At 37.2% G+C, this 10,372-nt stretch overlaps 1 pseudogene; it reads right to left on the reverse strand.

Annotated features, from left to right (window-relative positions):
* Nucleotides 1-7,744: 7,744 nt before the first annotated feature.
* On the reverse strand, nucleotides 7,745-8,836 carry LOC123862990 (rRNA-processing protein FCF1 homolog; annotated as a pseudogene).
* Between the last annotated feature and the right edge of the window lie 1,536 nt (nucleotides 8,837-10,372).

Below are 10,372 nucleotides of genomic sequence, written 5' to 3' on the forward strand. Positions count from 1 at the left end.
TACATTGCTATTCCATTAATTGAAAACTGGCTGGTAGCGCTAGTATAGCATTTATTTTTGGGGTTGTCCAATTCATATCAGTTGGCTTGAGCAACTAGACACATGGAAGAACTAAAAGCTGTCAACTCACTTTAGTTTCCCTAAAATTGCTATATAAAATATGCTAGTGTCCATGAACTTGGACAAGACTGAAGTGGAATATTTGAGGCATCTTATTGGTCACTGAATCAACAAAAGTGCTTTACTTTTTTTTCTCTTTTTAAATTTTTTTTCAGGGTGGGGAGAGATCATATTAGGGATAGAACTCTACTTCACTTGTTTAGTACCATACAGATACCACCTGTATGGTATTGTTTGAAGACCCTATCCAATTCCAAGTAAACTCTTGTGTCAAATGCAAATATGAAAAAATCTGAATATTAATAAAGATCTATTTCTTCCATAAATAACAATAGATAGGAAATGAGCAATTGGATAGGGCTGTGTGCATTCAGATAAGCTCCTCATTAAAACCAAATTTACCAATGGTAGTGTTGTCAGTTAAGATACTATGACACATACACAATGAAATCATATATAATCTAAACTGTTCTCACTTTATAGATAATTGAACAACTGTAATTGATTCATGTATTGCAATTTTCATTCCATTAGTTGGAATATATATCCAAAATTGGGGCTGTCAATCAGAAAAAATGAAGGCATGTTTTGTATTTCATATTAATTGGAGGAGGAAAAATCATTCTTTGTATTTAGATTCAACAGGGCTATACACATTTTAGGTAATACAACAGTAAATATACATGTTCGCTCTAGTCATATAATTAGTTTCAGCACCTTGGTAAATATATGAAAATAGGTTCATATATAGCCCTGTGAAATAATGAGACTGGTTTTCTTTTCACTTGAATTCACTTTATTGATTGTATTGCCTTTCAACACTATCATTTTTTGGACTCCTGTATTTACTTTTGTATTTTGAAGGACTCTATTTTTATTCAGAGTGTATAAAACTATCCTGAATTACTAACCCAAGAAGGTCATCTCATATCTCTGGGGATCAATGGACTGAAGGATTTTGATAATGAAATCTGGGACAAAACACACATACATAGATGTAAATATTCATGTTATTGAATTCAAAGATAAGAGTTTTCCGTATTAACCTTCTCCAAAAAAATACTCTTTTCTGGGTATTTTTAATTCTTGAACTTATGACATTTTACATATTTTCTGTGTATTTAATTTCAGGTTCTTCCAATAGTCAGCTTTAGCATCACTTCACATGTACCCTAAATATGCCAGGTGGTAAGTAACATACTTATGTTTCAAATATCAACTAGCATAGGTCCAGATAGTTTTAAAAGAACAATGAATAAGCACAAATTGGGGGGAGGTATCAAGCCTAACTCATCATATAATGAGTCTTAATTATGATTAAATACATCTCATTTCCTAACCTTCATGATATTTTTTATTTCTCTATGTTATTCTTTTTACTAAAATAAAAACAATGTGGAATTTTTCCACATTGTTATCTATGAATATGAGGTTTACTTGACTTTCTAAAGGTCCAGTTTTTATCAGCTGAACCATATGTAATTACTCAAATTTGGCCATTTTGACACATAAAAATGGTCATTTTATATAGTTCAACCAATTACATCATAAAACAAGATACAGGGAAACATGATGCGTGAGATATGTAATAATACTTGAAGAGCACATAGATTGAGAGTCCTGTATGTAAATTTAAGGTCCAGATTTAGCATATACTTGTTCTGTGTACTAACTCCCTGAGCTTTAGAATCCTCAACAGAAAAATGAGAAGATTGATTCTATTCATGATTCTTCACAATCAAGCATGATAAAAAATTCAAAGCTTTGTGAACTTAATGACTTCAATCGTACAGTGTTAATCATACTGTGGACAGACACAGGACTTTAACATACCTGACCATCTCGCATTTTACTCCATATTAGTAGTACCTGCAGTCCTTTTTCATGTAGCTGTAGCTACTTTTGGTCCCAGAGAATACCTTAAAGATGAAGAGATCACTATGTTTTTCAGAATTAAAGGAGGATGAGAAACTATTTTTATTATGCCTAGCACAAACAACAGAAGACATAGTTGAAATGTGGTATGCAAACGCACCTCAGCATAGTAAAATTTACTCAGATTTTCTCAGCTACATAATCTCCTACGGCCTTCCCAATCTCTTGATCTGTCCAGTTACAACTCAAGCCAGTAGTCAAGAAAGGCAAAGGACAATCTTCTCTCTCTTCCCTAGTCCTCGTCTCTGTTCAGAACTTATTTCTTCCAGCCAACCAATCATCTGTTCACCTGTTCTCAGTTTACCCATTCATTCTATTGATTCATTCCTAAAATGTTTGTTGAATTTACAGTATGTGGCATGCAATCTGCTGAATATTGGGGATACAATGACAAGCTAAGGGACAAAGTCTTTGCCCTGAAATATTATGATCCACACATTAATCAAATAATCATAAAAATATCTAATTATAATTTAGCTAAACTGAGTCAATGGAAAAGTATAAAATATTAATACTACTGATGACAGGGACCTCAAACTGGGTATGTGTCTGGGAGAAAGGTGGGGAGGTGGTAAAACCATCAGATTAGGGTAAGTATGTGAGAAATTAGTTAAATACAATTTACCCAAAAGTTACATCCATGTTCTAATTTCTAGTACCTATAAATATTACCTTACTTAGATACAGGGCCTTTATAGATGTAATTACATTAAAAATCTTGAGATGAGGGGCACCTAGGTGGCTCACTTGGTTCAGCCTCCAACTCTTGATTTCAGCTCAGGTCATGATCTTGGGGTCATGGGAAGGAGCCCCGCGTCAGGCTCTGTGCTCAGCATGGAGTCTACTTGTCCCTCTTCCTCCGCTCCTTCCCCCATCCCCAAATAAATAAATAAAGTCTTAAAAAAAAAACAAAACAGGGCGCCTGGGTGGCTCAGTTGGTTAAGCGACTGCCTTCGGCTCAGGTCATGATCCCAGGGTCCTGGGATCGAGTCCCACATCGGGCTCCTGGCTCGGCGGGAAGCCTGCTTCTCCCTCTCCCACTCCCCCTGCTTGTGTTCCCTCTCTCGCTGTATCTCTCTCTGTCAAATAAATAAAATCTTTAAAAAAAAAACAAAAAAAAACCCATCTTGAGATGAGGAGATCATCTGGATTATCTGGGTGGACCCTAAATCCAAGGACAAGTGTCCTCATAAGAGAAATATAGAGGAAGATTTGAGACAGAAGAAGAGAAGACACAGACAGAAGATGCAGAAACAAAGTGACCATAGAGGCAGAGATCAGAGTGAGGCTGAATGCCAGGCCATCTATTGGTAGCTGTAAGAGGCAAAGAACAAATTCTCCCCAAGAGGTCACAGAGGAAACACGGTTCTGCCAATACCTGGGCTTAACCCTTCTAGGATCCTGAATCATGAGGCAATATATTTCTATTGTTTTAAGCCACCAATTTTTGATCATTTGTCGTGGCAGCCACAGGAAACTAATACAACCTCCTCTCCTAATATCATAGTTTAAAATTCTTATATCCATAAAGGATAGTATTTCTTCCCAAGTCAGAACTTGTAGTCACAGAATTCAAACTTATACTCAAAATAGTCATGAAAACTTCAGAAATGAATGTGTGTGTGTATATAATCTATTGATAGGTAGATGTATGTAGATACTCTAAATACAATATCTATACAGATAATACCCTTTAGGGAATGAGAGATAAGTAGCCAACTGCTATGGGACTGAGGGACTGCCTCTTCTGCAGGCACCAAGTCTGAAGGGAGCATTAAGATACCTTTTGTGACAAGAACTACAGTGTGCAGGAGGCTGACTTGAATATGATTTGTAGACAAAATAGGTTGCTGTATCATGGGGAAAAAAACCTAAAAAAATACCATGTCATGGTTTGTATAAGCCATAGACCTATTCAAAAATGATTGTGGTGTGATTAGCAGAATAAAACTCCATATGTCTTTGATTTTCTCTGTAATCTAAGAATCCTGATTCTATGTCATTTAAGATTTAAGTTGGGAAAATATGCATAGCATTTGAGAAAATAGGAATGAATATTTTGGGGCACAATGTAGACCAGTGGTTTGCAAACTATGTTATGTAAAGAAAAACCTTAAGGTTTCATTTGTGTGGGGGAGGGTGGCAGAGGTTGCGTGAGGGACAAGAATGAAGGAGCAGAGCAGCCTACAGACTATCTCTTCCTGCTTTATTCACAGCATTTCTATGGTTTTTTGTTTTACATATATTCACTGCTGTCTTATATTTCTTTTGTGCCATAGGACTCCATCTCTACTACATCTGAAAAAAGAAAAAAAAAAAAAAAAACTAGCCTAGATATATTTGCTTGGCTCTAAGTGTTCGTCTGCTAAAGCAAAAACTGAATGGTGTGGAGCTGGGAGCCATCTTTCCAATTCTGAGTTTTAAATCATTGTGAAATGAGTAGAGTTCAAACCATATGTTTTCTTTTATGAAATAAGTAATAAAGGGAAATGTTTTTTTTCACTTGGTTAGTTTCTTTGCTTCCTGTCAAAACTGAGGAGAAAGATTCGTAGACATAGACACTATAATTTCTGGTTAAAGATATTCTTGACTTTGAGGCAATTTGTTTAACTTTCTTGCATCTTACAAAAAGGTTTCTATCAAATTTTGAAATCAGTGTGGTATTAACTTTTGACCACAGAAATGGAGGCTAGCCCTAGCAGAAACAAAGGCTTGTTTTGCTTACTGTCACTGGTATGTCAATGTGGACATCTTGATAGCTCTCTTTCCCCCCAAATGAAAGCTCCATTCTTCCTCTTCTAGACAAATTCTCCCTCCTCCAGTATTTCAGGATAATAAGAAGGCCAAAATTAGATTCCCAAAGTGGACATTTAGTTTTTAACATCCTAATTGTTTGAAGGCACATCGGACAATGACCTAATTTTATGTGAACCTGAAGACATTTCCTGCTCAGGCCATGCCTTATGAAATCTCCTACAGATGGCTATATTTCTTGATCAAATAAAAATTTCTGTTAGCTGTATCATTCCTTTTGTTGCATATTAAGTAAAACACGCTAGTTCAAGGGAGATGTCCCCTCCACCTTCATTGCTTTCACAATACTATAGGTCTAGATAAAAAAAAAAAAAAAAAAAAATCTGCCCAGTTTTTCTACATAATGTTATTTCAGTATTTCAGTTGATAGTGCAATCAATACATCAGACTGTGTGGCAGTTTCTGACCTAGACTATATCACCGTATTAATCAATTAACTTGTACGGACATTCAAAGCAAATCCCCCCTTGACAGTCACAAAGTTAAGAGAGAAGGCCAGAAGAAGGAAGCAACACTTCAAATAACACAAATCAAATGGGTTTAGGAAAAAACACTTTTAGAGGTCACTAGGAAAGGAATGTTACATGACAGTTCTCTGATTTGGTCAATATTTTGAAAACTACATATCCTCTTGGGCCAAATTTAGCATAACGTGCCTAGGCTATTGTACACTGGAAATATAATAAGTTGGAAAAAGAACCTCCATCGGCGCTATTTTTTTATGAGATTGCATCCCCAGAGTGCTGCCTATTCACTTATTAATTTCATATAATACTTGAGATAATAAATTATTCAGTAAGAAAACAGAGATGTTGGGCGCCTGTGTGGCTCAGTTGGTTAAGCGACTGCCTTCGGCTCAGGTCATGATCCTGGAGTCCCGGGATCGAGTCCCGCATCGGGCTCCCTGCTCGGCAGGGAGCCTGCTTCTCCCTCTGACCCTCCTCCCTCTCATGCTCTCTGTCTCTCATTCTCTCTCTCGCAAATAAATAAATAAAATCTTAAAAAAAAAAAAAAGAAAACAGAGATGCATAAACTTGCCATTTGAAGATTTGAGGTTGTGAACAATAGCAACTTAAAAAGAATATAAAGACTTATGTGCTTATCCCTACTTCATCACGTCAAAGGAACTTCAGTTGATCTACTCTAAGGCAACTCCTTTAGGGAAAAATTTAATTAGAAAAAGTAAGACACCATTTAATGATCAGAGAGTAAACACAGATCAGCATGGAGGTTCCTGAGAAGCCTGTTTTTCTTACTTCGCTGAACAGAGAAATCTTTTACCAACAAGGAAGAAGAAATGAAAGTTCATTTTGCTTGCAATTTTCAACAAGGGAACACTGAGTAATCAAAGAAATAATGCTGGGCACCTGGGTGGCTCACTTGTTAAGCGTCTGCCTTCGGCTCAGGTCATGATCCCAGGGTCCTGGGATCGAGTCCCACATCGGGCTCCCTGCTCAGCGGGAAGCCTGCTTCTCCCTCCCCCACTTCCCCTGCTTGTGTTCCCTCTCTGGTTGTGTCTCTCTGTGTCAAATAAATAAATAGAATCTTAAAAAAAAAAAGAAAGAAAGAATGCTGACTGAAGCTTTGGAATGGTGATTATGGGGGTATGCTCTTTAAACTTTTTTTTTTAACTTCAGATACTCTGAAATTCATGGGGAACCATAACCATCATCTCTGCAATATTCTTCCCATTATTTTGAAAAATTATCATCTCCTCACCCATCCTCTTCATCCACACACAAGTAGGCACTATAAAGTGCTTAGTACCTGACCTGAGACCGGTAAGTTTCCTTAAAAAAAACATAGTATAGTTTAATATAGTTCTTCTTATGCAGATTTAATTCACATAGAGAACACTGACCTAGCATTTTTAATTTTTTCTCCCTTTTGTATTTATTCATTTAGCTGCATATAACTCTCATTCACTATTTCTAGTGCATTATATTCCACTGAAAGAACCCACTGTATTTATTTTATTTATCACCTTTACAGGACATCTAGACTGCTTTCAATTCTCTGCTTGTGTAAAACAATGCTAAAAAGAGCATCCTGTATTTGCCACCATATGGTTCTATGCATGAGTCTTCCTTCAGGCTGTTAGGTTGGGGGGTGGGGAGTAAAACCAGCAGTGATATTAGATTAACGCACATTTAATTTCATTAAATTTGATAGATTGCTCTCCAGAAAGTCTGTGCCAGTTTACATCTCACCAGCAGAAGCCCAAATGGTTCCATTTTCACCCATGGCCAGCAGCTAAAATTCTCTCACTTTCTAATTTTTGTCAATATGATGGTATAAAAATATATCACACAATTATTTTAATAACCATTTTTTCTAATTACTAAAAACATGGACTCTCTCTTCATATATATTTTCCCTTTTATTAAATTACATTTTTATTCCTTTTTCTCTACCAAGTTTAATGTCTCTTGTTGTTATTGTTGGTGATTTGAAGGTATGGTTGATATATTCCACATAGCAATACCTTGTTTTATTTTAGATCCTGAAAATATATTCTTCCAGACTGTTAATTTTGTCCATGATGTCCTGTGTAGAAAAGAAATCCATAATTTTGATCTGACCTAATGCATAAATATTTCCCTTTACCATTTATTATTTTTCTCATTCTTCAGGTTATCAGTCTTATTTTTTATGTGAGCAATCATCGGATTTATAAAAAGATACAATAAAGTTTAAAATGATACAAAATATCAATTTCAAAACAACACCAAAAACTGGGTGTATCTAACCATACTCAGCTAGCTCATAACAGAGCAAATGGGTAAGTGGAATAATTCATGCTATCATGTACTACTCTATGAACGGGCAACAGAACAAGCTGGTAAAGGCAGAGGAACTCTCTATCTTTTAAGGATTAGAACCAAAGGGCTCCAGAATCACCTGGTATCTGCTCAATGTTGTACCTCTGGTTAGAAACGTATATGATGAGAACTCCAGGGATCTTCCGGATCCTTCCTTTATTTAGGGTCTTGGTGACCACAAGATAACACCTGCGCTGAGTTACTCTGTACTAAGCAGTCGTCTGCATTTGTTTCTTTGTGTGTTACAGTAATTACTCAAATTTTGGATCCTTGGCAATCCTTAGAGCCACATGATACTTCTGCTGTCATTTCTCAATGACAGCCATTACACAGTTATTTCTGCAAGGATACACATGGCATATGGATGGCCCATCACTGACTAGACTAAGGCATGTTTGTGTTTAATGGAAAAGTGGATAAAGTTGGTATCAACCAGGATGTGGTCAGGTGGGCTCAGCTGTATGTTAATATTGGAAGCATAAGCAGGAAGGATATTGGGGGACTTCTTCTTCCTTGAGTGGACTGAGATCTTTTGTCAATGTCTAGTGCGTTGGGGTCCCTGGGTAAGGGTCTACGAAATCACCAGGACACAGGGGATGCAGAGCAAAGGCAGCACTTGCAACTGCATACTGCCGTTTATTTCTCACATAGCTATATACTCGCAGAGATCAGATAAACATAACAATGTATCAAGCCAACATCTGTGAAGTGAAATATACACGAAATGCAATAAGAACAAAATACATCCTGCTTATGCTTGCAGAATAAAGAATTCTCTTAGCCATCCTTCCTTTGGAGACAACATGTTCTTGGTCTTTAGAAAGAACACTTCTGTTTAGAGAGATACACTTTAAGCTAGGCAAGAGCCACTTCCTGCTGATCCAGGCATTTAGGCCTTGCAACATGAGGTAAGGGGAAGAGAACATTTTCTCCTCCTGGCCTAGGCCTGCCTGGCCGACCTTAACCTCAGTGCAGTCCTCAAATGACCCTGGCCTGCAAGGGGTCTACAAGCCTACACCATCTCAATCTTTCTTTTTTTTTTAGGTTTTAATCTTTCCTTCTCTTTAAGCCTCTGATTTCAGAGACTTAAGCGTTCACTTCACAGCCACATACATTCTTGCTTTCTTTTGCTTCCCCCTGTTCATGCCACACTCTTACTTCTTAGTCCTTCTTCCTTAAAACAACTTTTTCATTTGGCTTCTAGGACTTGACTTCCTTTAGACTCACTTTAACCACGTCTCTGGCTAATCTTCAGACTCCTTCCTTTATTCTTTTTCATTTCAGCCTCTCAGCATCCTTCCCGCCCACACACAGCTCCATCCTCAGTCTTTTTATCTTTTCATATCTCTACTCATTGCACAGGAAATTGCATCCATTCTCAAGGTCTGTGTTTAACATCTACATGCCCATGAGTCTCAAATTCTGTGTCTAACCAAGATCCTTCCTCTAACTCCAGACTGGTACATCTAAGTCCTCAGTGAATCACAAATCAGACAGAGTTCTATTGGAAAAGCAGAACAAGGAGGAGATACATTGCTGCAGTCAATTGGCTTGTGGGATGGTGGACCCTGACTAAGAAAGTGAGAAATCTGTAGGGCAGGCTGTCAGGAATGGCAGGCTGGTACTCTCAGCCAAGGGCACAAGTTATTATCCACAGGAGCCAATGAACTCCTATCATAGGAAAAAAAGTTAAAGTGAGAAAATAAATGTTTGTTCCACGAATTAATTGATATCTTTTGTTTCCTTTCTGTGGATTTTTTTAACTGGGGAAAGAAACTGACTTACATGTGCAATATTTGTCCTGTACTATATAAACTAAATGTTTTAATTAATAAGAAGAGTAATACCTAAAATTTATCAAGTACTTACTATGTGCCCTGGTACTGTTATAAGAACTTTAGGTATTATCACAGTTAAGCCTGTGACAACACTATGAAGCATATTATCATGATTACCAGTTTTCACTCAAGAAAACTGAGGCATGGAGAGAGAAGCATCTTGCCTAAATTCACAGCTTTTAAGTGATGGAGTTTGTATTTGAACCCATGAACTATGAGTTTAGTGCTTGTACTAAGATTTATTTACTGTGGGAAGGAACTACAATCTTTGTTTACAAGGATAAAGAAGCTAAGATAATGACAGTGAGGGAGTTTAAAAACAATCCAGAGCTTCCAATATAGTTATAGGTTGCAAAGACACACATATTTACCTCTTAAAAACATGTGAAATTTGCTAAGACAGACATAATTATGCAATTTTTTGTGGGAAATAATTGGTAGCAAAAATGACCAAATAAACTCTGATGGGCTGTATAAATTACTTGAAACATCTTAGAAAGAATGCTTTAACATGCTTGAATATCTTCAGTATTAAAACTAGGGAAAAATAGGTCATACCCAGCCTGTTGCCAGGTTTTTGTTTTTTTTTTAAATAATTTTTTTTTGAGGGGTGGTGAAAGATGGCAGAGGAGTAGGGGACCCTATTTCAACTGGTCCCCAGAATTGAGCTGGATATCTACCAGACCACTCTGAGAACCCACGGAATCAGCCTGAGATGTAAGAAGATCTGGATCTCTACAAACAATATCACAGGTGGTTGGTTTTGAGGTATGAAGCGGGGAGCCCTGATTCCGCAGGCAGATTTCGGAGGATAAACGGCAGTGGGAGGGTGCCTGGCTGTGG

The sequence above is a fragment of the Mirounga angustirostris genome, unplaced genomic scaffold, assembly GCF_029215605.1.
Source record: "Mirounga angustirostris isolate CCGP_5_RB_7025 unplaced genomic scaffold, mMirAng1.0.hap1 SCAF_1, whole genome shotgun sequence".
Classification (NCBI taxonomy): Eukaryota; Metazoa; Chordata; class Mammalia; order Carnivora; family Phocidae; genus Mirounga; species Mirounga angustirostris.